Consider the following 10430-nt stretch of genomic DNA (forward strand, 5'->3'; position numbering starts at 1 on the left):
GTAAACAATATTCAGTTTATATGAACTACAGTTTTACAACACCAGTGCATATATCTGAAATACCACATGTAATTTAACCAAGAAGTTGACATCTACAGAACTAATTTTGTTATAAGCTCTTTAGGATATATATCCAGGATAGTTCTTCCAGTTTAAGGCAGAGGTGCCATTGCAAGTCAATAAGTAATCTTATTTGAAAAGAAAAAAATATAGAAAATACTTTTTCTTAGTTTACATATGGAAAATAAGTACTACAAAGTAAAGGGTTATTTATAATCACAAGCCAGTGTTGTAATCTGCTTCTCATTTATTTTAAAAATTAAAACTAATTTCAGATGTTTAGATTAAAAAAAACCCACTCTGAAATTTAAGTTTTTGTCTGGTGACAACTGGATTTGGATGCTTCCCAATTACTGTTTCTATAGCAATGGCAATCATATGATGGAAGCAATATTAAAATGTTTTTAAAGATCTCCCATTTGTGGTTATTTAGCTGCAGAAGGTAATATCAAATACCTGTCTACATTTCAGCTGATCCACTCTGCAGAAAAGATGGAAAGAAATAATTTACACCACCAATGTTGCTGCTGGTGCTGCACAGTGTGTGCATGCACTTTTAGGGTCTCTTTTTGTTCGTGGTTAAGAAAAGCCCACTGGATGGAGGCATGGAGCTAAATTTCATCAGGAGACAGCAATTTGTAGATAAAAAAATGTAAAAAAAGAAAGGGACATTAAAAACAAAACCCAGCAGCCCTGCTTAATGAGGTCTGTAAAACTTGCTAGCTATTTGAAGTTGTGCACATCCTCCTTAAAATTTTGTGACTATAATTTAGAATTGTGGAATTGTGTCTGCATTACAGAATCAATGGAAAACTTTCTTGAACTGCTCAGATGTATCCCTTAGTTTTAATTTTATGCTGTTTCTTAAAATTTTGGCCATATCCTGCCAGTTACACAAACAATATTGTAATGGTGGCATATGTATTTATCCTTGCTGAAATACTTAGATGGAACCCTGGAGTCTTGCAGTGTACAATCTGCTTCAGTAATTTTCTTACTCTTCTCAGAGCTAATTGCCAGTTTATCAACATTTTTCTCTTGGTAGGGGTACCAAAGCTGAGCCAGGCTAACTGTTCTCCAAGCCATTGTGCATTACACAACACCTTGTTTTCTACTTTATTATACTCTTATCCAGTGCTAAGAGTCTTTGTCACAATCCCTCATTTCCCACTTGCTGCCCTGGTAGTAGTATCAGCAAAAAACCCTTCTTACAGCAGAAACTAATCACAATTCCACAGCTTCCCTGGGCTCAGCTTTCTCCTGCAGGTTCTGACAGCCGTGGCTGAGCATTGTGGTGGCCCCCGTGTCACAGGCAGCTCAAATACTTTTAGCCACGTGAGCCTCTGCTTTAGGAGGCCAATCCAAAATGCCACGGGGGATGTGCCTGCATCCCCCTGCAGTGATTCTGCTGGACGAGTTGCTTCTGGGGGGTCTGTGACCTTGCAGTCAGAACCGGGAGTAAAGGGCTATTGTAAATTCAGGCAACCCCGGCAAGGGGAGAGAATGATGAGGAGGACTCCATCTTATCAGAGGGCTAATTTATTACTTTATTATACTATATTATATTAAAGAATACTATACTATACTAAAGAATACAGAAAAGATACTTACTGAATGCTAAAAAGATAATAATGAAAACTCATGACTCTTTGCAGAGTCCCGACACAGCTTTGGCCCTCATTGGCCAATGAGTGAAAACAACTCACACCGGAGTCCAGTCAAGAAATCACCTTGGGTAAACAATCTCCAAACACATTCCACATGAGCACAACTCAGGAGAAGCAAATGAGATAAGAATTGTTTTTCTTGTCTCTGAGGCCTCTCTCTGCCTTTCAGCTTTCCAGGAGAAAAAACCCTGGGCAAAGGACTCATGTTTAGAGAATGTGAATGCCACAAAGGACCAAAATCTGGTTATTGACATCCATTACATATATACACATGGATTGTTAATGGAGCACTGTGAGGTTCTGGGATTTGATAATCTCTGCCTAATCTGCTTTTCTGGGTCTTGGACACAGTTTCAGCCCAGGACTCTATCTGTCAGCCGTAATGGTGATGACATGTCATTGACTGTTCTTCTGTTGATGTCTCTCAAAGCAACTTTGTATAAAGTCTTTTCTGCAGAACTGTGTGGGAAGGAAAAACAAAGTGAAATGAGATCTAGCTAGAGTTGTGACTAATATCCACATAGTCAGTTCTAGTTAGGGGAGGCACAAGTACCACAAGGTCAGGCTTTGTAATTTTGTCTATAGATGCCTATTCTGTACTCCTTGTTCCTGGGAAATGCTTGTGGAGAGTCTCCAGAGGAATTGCAATTACTAAGCAGAGTTTTGGCAAATATTGACCCATCTGTGAGACAAGTCAGTGCCCCAAGGTCAACCCATGTGATGCTGTGCTGCTGCAGTGCTGTTATACTCCCTTTTGGGCTCGTTCACTTGGGCATCTTCAGCCAGGCATGAAGACAGCCTGAAGTCAGGATAGGTGCACCTTTAAAGTAAAGCAGCAAAAATTTATTATTGAACATAAAATAGACACTAGGAATGAGCTTTTAGCCTAAACAACAGTGTGCCCACCACCTCTGATGTGAAAAACCTTGGCAGACAGTCTGGAATCATTCAGAAGGAGGAAGGGTTGGACACCACCATGCATCCTTACCCGTTCAGTATGCTGTCTGCCACCAGCAGCATCAACACTGACAACTCTGCCAGTTTGACCCAATGCTTCACAACTCATTCCAAACTAAAGAGACCATCCCAACTAACCTCCCTGTTTTCCCATTGGGCCTTGGCATATTTTCGTCCTGGTATTTTCTCTCTTGTATCTTTGAGTTACTGTTGATACTGTATCAATAACACTACCCCTCGATGAGACTTTGGTCTCTTCTGTCACTTTACAGACCTTCTCACAGCATTTAGTGGCAGTCTGAGCCCAGGTTACTCTACTGTGTCACATGAGACCTGAGTCTTGCATGACCAGTCCACTGGGGAGAGTGAGGGCAGCCTTCAGGTGGGGTTACAGAATGAAGGTTTCAGCCTTTCACTGACCCAAGGAGAGATGGGCAGGAGTTCCCTCCTCTGCAGAACTAGGTTCCAGCATTACTGGTTCTGTTGCTTTTTACAACACAGTGTAAAGTAGAGAAACACTTGATCATGGAAGCAGTGTTTTCACCCAGGCCAGGATGCCCGACAGTTCAGGAGTGCATCGTGTGACGTGGTGCCAGGTCCTGCTAACCCAAGTCCAGGAGTCCCATTTGTCCTTGCCCATCTTTGCCTGTTCCTCTGGCCTGCCTAGGTCTGAATCCAAGTCCTGCCTTTGCCTTGGAGCATGGCAATTGGTATCCCCAGTTTTGTGCCCATGTTGGTAATAAATAGGTCAGACAAGACAGGACAGACCCTCCTGTTATTCCACTTTTCACTGTCTCCAACCAGCAACCCATGACCCTCTGAGAGCAGTCATGCAGTAAGTTCTTAGCCATCTTGTAACCTGCTAAATAATATTTTTTAAATGGTTGTTATGGTTTGGGCCTGGCAAAGCCAGAGCCCCCATGAGGACACCTTCTCCCCGTTGTCTGCTGCGAGATGTGACCAGGAATAAACAAAGCAGGCTCCAACTTCAACATACAGAAAAGTTTATTAACTAAGCTACATACAAACAATTACTAAACTACACACAAACACTAAACTACACATACACAAAGGAAAAAAAAAAAAAAATCACAAGGAGAATGAAAACTACACAGAAACACTTCCCCCTCCTCCTCCAGATCCCCGTACAATTCATCTCCCAAAATTATCCACACTCCCAAAATTATTCACACTCCGTCTGGCACCACCCTTTAGATTGGTCAAACTTTCAACTCCTCAAGAGGAGAGGGAGTCCTTCCATGTGTCATGGTGGCCTTTTCCGTCCTTGTTCCGGTGCTCTCACCACCAAACAGGGATCAGGGCTGCTTCCAGGGTTATCTTTTTAAGGATGCTATGTCCAGTTCCAGAAAAGCACAGTATCTCACCTTCTCATCCTCTGGGACATCCGTCCCCCCCATATTTTATATACCCCCTGGGGCCGAGGGGTCCACACACTGACTCTTCTTTGGCTCTGGGACATTTCTCCCCCTGGACTCAGTCTCTGTATCTCACGGAAACATAGCTCTGTCCATGACTACACAAAAGAGTCCAGCATTAAATGCCACTCCATCTTCTCCATTCTTTCAACATCTCTCACTCTCTCTCTCTGGTCCAGACCTCCATCGCTCGTTCATTTCCTTCATCCTCCTCCTCTCTTATCACTCGTCTAGGAAGGGTTAATGTTCTGTAAGGCCTTCATTGTCCAAAAAAAGGGTTAAAAAACTCCTCCAGGCGGCTGGACTCCTGGCTGCACCCCCCCCCATCTCCTCAGCTGGGCTGCCTGCTGCCAGGACATATTTACTGAGTTTCAAGGTAACACAGGCAGCACTCTCTCTCTCTCTCTGTCTGTCTCCAAAAGGGGGGGGGGGGGGGAATGGCTGCCCGATGTCTCTTGTTGCTCTCCACCCTTCCATCCTCCAAGGCCTTCTCACTCCCATCTCTGTCCAGGCCCAGGCCTACCGCATGGCTGCCCCTCCCCCGCCCAGCAGCAGCGGCTGGACAGGGGAGAGCTCCGACCTGGGTCCCTCGAAGTCCCAAGAGAGCGTCCCAGGGCCGAAGCTCTGCTTTTAACCCCTGGGTGTTCTCGGAGGTGTGTCCTAAAACCCACTGGTTATCCCAGGTGCCAATATCAAAATCCAAGCACCCATTGGTTTGACCACAACATCCCAGAATTCCCACTTCTTCCTGGTCAAACCACCACAATGGTAAATACACAATTTGTATCCCATTTTCCTTTTCCCCCAAGTACCAAGTAGAAATATTTATTGAAAATTTAGGCCATTTATGATTTTTTAATCAGTTTTTGCCGAAATAGAATTGATAGGGTTCCTTGTGTCCTAAATAGAGCCTAAATTAGTTTTATTTTCCTTACTGTCAGCTATAGAGTTCCCTTGTTATCCTTTAATTTCCTCTATTGATTTTCTACAATTTCGTATTGATATTCATTTCACTATCCTTCTTTGTTTCTGCTCTGTTGAACATAAAAAGGATTTTTTTATTAATCTGTGCAACCCTGTGATGTATATATGTAATAAAAATGAAAATGTAGAAGTACTAATTTATGTGCATAAATTCAGCTCATTTAGTATTATTCAAAAAATGAGCATCATAAAGAGGCAGAGATACTCCATATAAAAATAGCAATAGCTGTTATATTTGTAATGCCTAACAGTCCTGAAGTACAAGAATATTTTCACAAGTATTTTATCCTGTTTTCTAAAATAATCTATATCATCTTGTATGCATAGATTCTAAGGGGAAAAAAAGAAGCCTTTCGCTGAAGATTTTAAACTCAATGTTATCAGCTGTACCAAGATTATTCTAAAAGTCTTACATAATTATTTTGAAAATAACTTCACTCAGATCAGTAATATTTGGTCTTATCCTTCACTCTGACAGATGATGAGTTATCTTACAGAATTATAAATTTTTGTAGTTCAGTTCCCATGACCATGTCTCAATTATATTTCAATTATAGTTGTTATTTACAAATTACATACTGGGGAGTAATACTTGAAAGACCTACTGACCCTGGCATGCACTTCAATTCAGGCATCTCTTTATTCCAGCAAATAATACAATGTTATTACAATATAAGGATGTAAAATAGCTAGACAGCTTCTTTATGATTTTGTATACTTTTGTCTTGTAGATTTATGAGGAACTAAGCCAATTCAAAAATTTACAAGAGAAAGTACCTTTGTGCATTTATGCAGATTTTATCTTGACTGTTACTCACCTGAGACTAAATGTATAATACATACAAGTTGTGGCAACTTACAAATTTGATTTTTCTTGTGAGTTTTATGGGTAAATGGATGTTTTCCAAGTGAAATAATCACCAAGAGCTTGTTTACATAATATGATTGACAAACACCTCAGTACAATTACTCACATACTGTGAAAAAATTCCTGGGGAAAAGCATAACTGAAGGGATTACTTTGTTTGCTGGAGCTCTAGCAGTATTCTAACAACAGCAGTGTATGTACAACAGGGAATGTTTTATGTAACGATAAGTGCTTGTTAAATGTTATGTTTTGTTCCAGATGGCTTTTGGAAACACAGTCCTGACAGACCATTGAATTTGAATTCTACAGATTGAGATTTCTTTGATGCCTGCTCAGGAGAATTGTGCTGGGTAATAATTGTGGCTGGAATCTGGAGGCTAGAGTCACACCTGAGGCAGTAAAGCAGCAATTCATGCAGGGCTGGAGCGAGGCAGGGTGAGAAGGGCACACCCAGCCAGCCACTGTCACGTCTGTCACATGGAGCTTCGAGGGTCGTGTCAGTCAGAACAGGGACAGGTAGCTGACATCTCAGCTCCTTTCTGTAAATCACTCCCTGCTAAACATCTGCTAATATTAAGGTGTGAATGTAACAGGAAGGATGCTGGCTTGGCACCACTCTCTCCTGTGTGGTGCAGAGAATCCTTTTCTCTTTGAGCAGTACCCAGCAGAACCAGTGCACGAGCAGGCATCAGGAGAGAGTGGGGCAGAAAAGTGACTCTGCTCTTTTATATCATTTATTCATCACCATTTATCCAGTGCTTTATGGAAGCACAATTCAGCCTGCACATTATGCACATTTTCTTCCACTTATGGTGCAATAGGATCAGATACAACGTATTTACATTCTGATTCTTCTATCAAAACCTTTTAAATTGGAGGATGATTGAGAAGTAGTAGGTAGTAATGATTTTTTTATTCTTCATTCTGTACCTTCATAAAAAGAATATGAATATTTTAGTATTATCTATAATGTTATCTCTTCCACAGTCTTCAACATCTCTGCAGTTTTGACCTGCAGTGTGAGACTAATAAAAACACTGGTTTTCTGTGCTCATGCCCACATTTATATGTGTGTACATACATACACATGCATGTACATGCTTAAAATGTCAAGATTTTACATACTCAGCATTGCTGCATACTTTCCACTGTCTGGTTTTTACCCTGGATCTATAAACCAGTTTGTTTTAAGAGTGATCAGTTCCAGGTAAGTAATCACGTTCTTTACACAAAGGCATAAAATACAGTTTTAAAACAGACACTAAGAAAACCATGGTACAGTTGAAGCCATAATTGAGAAGTACATGATCCTTCTTTGCCCATCTATTTTGAAGGCTGTTGTTATTTTTCTTGCAGTACTTGATGCTAGTAATATCTAGGTACTTCTCCTCTACACTGGTTATATTATTTCAGCATCTTAAAACTGGAGTAAGATTTCTTCATTTGGGTTTGTCAGAGTCTGCAACTGTTCTACTGCAAGTCAGGAAAACTGATGTTCAAGTCTGAAGATGCTACTTTTTTACACTCACCATCACATGAAGAGCTTTCCTTAGCCTGTCTCAGAGCAAAAGTAACTGTCAAATTAAGTCCCTGGGGAGCAGAAAATGAATAATTCTGTGGGATGTTTCTGGTAGCTCTCTGGAGTGAATAGAGTATACATTCCAAGCCACTACCTTGATTAGTAGAAGAAGCATCTTGTTTTGGGGTTTTACTGTCTTCCAAAGTAAAAAAGAATGAACACAAACATTTTTTTTCCACCACTTTTCTTGTTAATAGTCCTTTGCCATAGAGCTTCACAACAGTATTTTCTCCAGAGAGCCTTAAAACAAAGCATCTCTTCTGAATTGGACAGTTTTCTTTTAGGTTCCTCTTCAAGTCAGCAAAGCTTGCTTTCTTGGCCTCTGTCTTTTTTCAATGTGGAGAAAATGAATGAAGCAGACACATTTGAAAGTAATAATATATTACAATTTTTGCTTTGCAATTTACTGGTGTGCAGCCCAAGCCCTAAAAAAAACCCAAAACCAACAAACCAACCAAAACCAAATAATAATAATACAAAAAAAAAAAAAAAAAAAACACAGAAAACCTCCAACTCTCTGGATCCAATCTCCACTGTTGGATCTTCTGCCAGAGTTCTTCCTTGCAGTTACCTGAATCAAAAGAAGAGTCTGTAGGGCAAATGTCAGTGTAGGATGAGGCCATGACTCATAACAGGTAGATCTCAAACAAAGTAAAAGTCATACTGGGTAGCAATGCCCTGTGGAGTCAGCATCTTGGTATGTTAGCATATGTTAACATTGTATGTTAACATTGTATGTTAACATATCAAGATGCTGACACATTGTATCTTAACATACCATGGCAACTCTGTCTCCCAGAAAATAAAGTAGCAACAAATAATTCAATTGTTTTTAAACTCACCAGAGCTATTCTAATAAGAAAACATCAGATATTAAAAAATTTGTTTCATTAAAAGAGAATCAAATTTCTGTCATAAAATCGTAGAAGTAATAGCTGTAACAGTACTAGTAAAATTATCCAGATACTTTAATATTTAAAAAGGAGGCATGCATTTAAGTGTGATAATTAGTCACAAGTGAAGCAGCTTGTATTAACTTCATTTTATTTAATTGCTTCTTGAAACAAAATTTTGATCTTTTGAAGGCAATCAGATTTTCACCTTGTGTTTTCAACCTCTTTTTCTTTTGTTAACCTTTTTTGCTCCCATTCCAGTCTTTCATTTCTTGAAATGATGGAGTTCAAAGATCTGATTGCAACACTTGATAGATCTTGTGGACCACAGCCCTTTATTTGCTGTGTCAGTAATTTTTAGGCTGTAAAAGCAAGTTCACTAGGCCTTCACATGAACATGTTTTATTTCTTTTTGCTAGTATATGAAGATTGTAACACAAACACAGTGCCTCAAGACCTGGCTGTCTCTGTAATAGGGAACACACAGATTTTTATGAACTCAAAGAAAAATGCAGTTAATTAATGGTGAACTGCTGATTTCTCATTACACCCCTGCTTTTAAAATAGTTACAGCTAGAGACTTCTTCTTGAAAACACCATGTAACAATGCACAGTGAGTATTTCATCTTATAACTAGCATAAGTCACCTTCCCTCTGGTGTTGAGAAACAAATGCATCACCTCAGATGTGCACCCAGGGTCATGTCTTTGAAAGGCAAAACTGTTTGGTGATTTGGCAATGGCTCAGCAAAACATTCTGTAGAACCTGCAGCTTTCATGAAGCACAGAGAGGGCATTTCAGGGCATTTCAGAAACTCCTAGTTTTGATGCCCTCAGTTCACTTTAAAGGAAGATGAATGAAACTTTCTGTATCCTTCACAAAAGAAAAGGAACAATCTTAACAGAAATTGTATCATTCAAGATTTCCTTTGTGTATCCCAAACAACATTTTCTTGAGAGAAAGCCAAACTGTCATTTCAAAGCAGTGTTAACAAATGTGTAGTCTGAATAAACATGTGTTTCTCCATTCAACCACTAGGTCAATAAAACATTTACAAAACTCAGTTCTAAAAACAAATTGCACACTTCTACAAAGGAAGCTCAGTCCTTCTGTAGTTACTAATTTTACTTCATGGATTTAAATTCACCAGTGGATTTCGTGCTAGTGTAAAATGAAGTGTAAGTTCAGTCAAAAATAATGAAATGTCTAGGTTATTTATACACTGTAATATAATCCATTTTTACTGCCCACAATCCTGCTACAGCCTACAGTTGCATTATGCTGGAGTGTGAGGTGTGTGTCACTGTGTCCAGTCGTGGATGGCAATAAATTTTCCAATGATGGCATTGAACGCTTTGGAAAAGAAACCCCAAAACAGGCAAACAGATTGCTGCAGGACAATATATGGCCTTTGGGTTTCTTGAGAAATATTTTGTTACCTCGCGACATGTAGTTCATGGAACCTTATGAGTGTGTGGATCACAAGCTATAAAGCTTTCCTAACTGTTGGAAAATGCGATTTATGACTGGGGTCTGGAAGCTAAAGTCAAACCAGAAACAGTGGAGCATTGAAAAGAGCAGCTACAGATCACATTCAGAAACAAGGGAAAATAAAGTTACATCAGTATATCAAATCTTTAGTTATATCTTTTGAACAGAAGTCTTTCTTTCTGATGGTTCCCTTTTAAATTAATTTTTTCTTAAGATTAATTTCTTTTCTTAATGTAGTGATTCCATAGAAGCAGAACTGGAGTCCTTTGCCACATCAGAAAATCAGCTGGGAATTTAGGGATTGCTTGCAGGTAAGCATTATCATTTTGGGACTTTTTCTTGGTGAAGGGTAAGAGTCAGTTCCCTCACGCATTCCTTTGCTGCTGCTTTACTTATGACCCTTCTGCCATTTGCATGCACCATTTCACTTTACTAAATTTTTGGAGTTTTTTTGTTAGTTTTGTTGGTTTGGTTTGGTTCTGGTAGTTTGGCTTT

The sequence above is a fragment of the Melospiza georgiana genome, chromosome 4 (assembly GCF_028018845.1).
Source record: "Melospiza georgiana isolate bMelGeo1 chromosome 4, bMelGeo1.pri, whole genome shotgun sequence".
NCBI classification, from domain to species: Eukaryota; Metazoa; Chordata; class Aves; order Passeriformes; family Passerellidae; genus Melospiza; species Melospiza georgiana.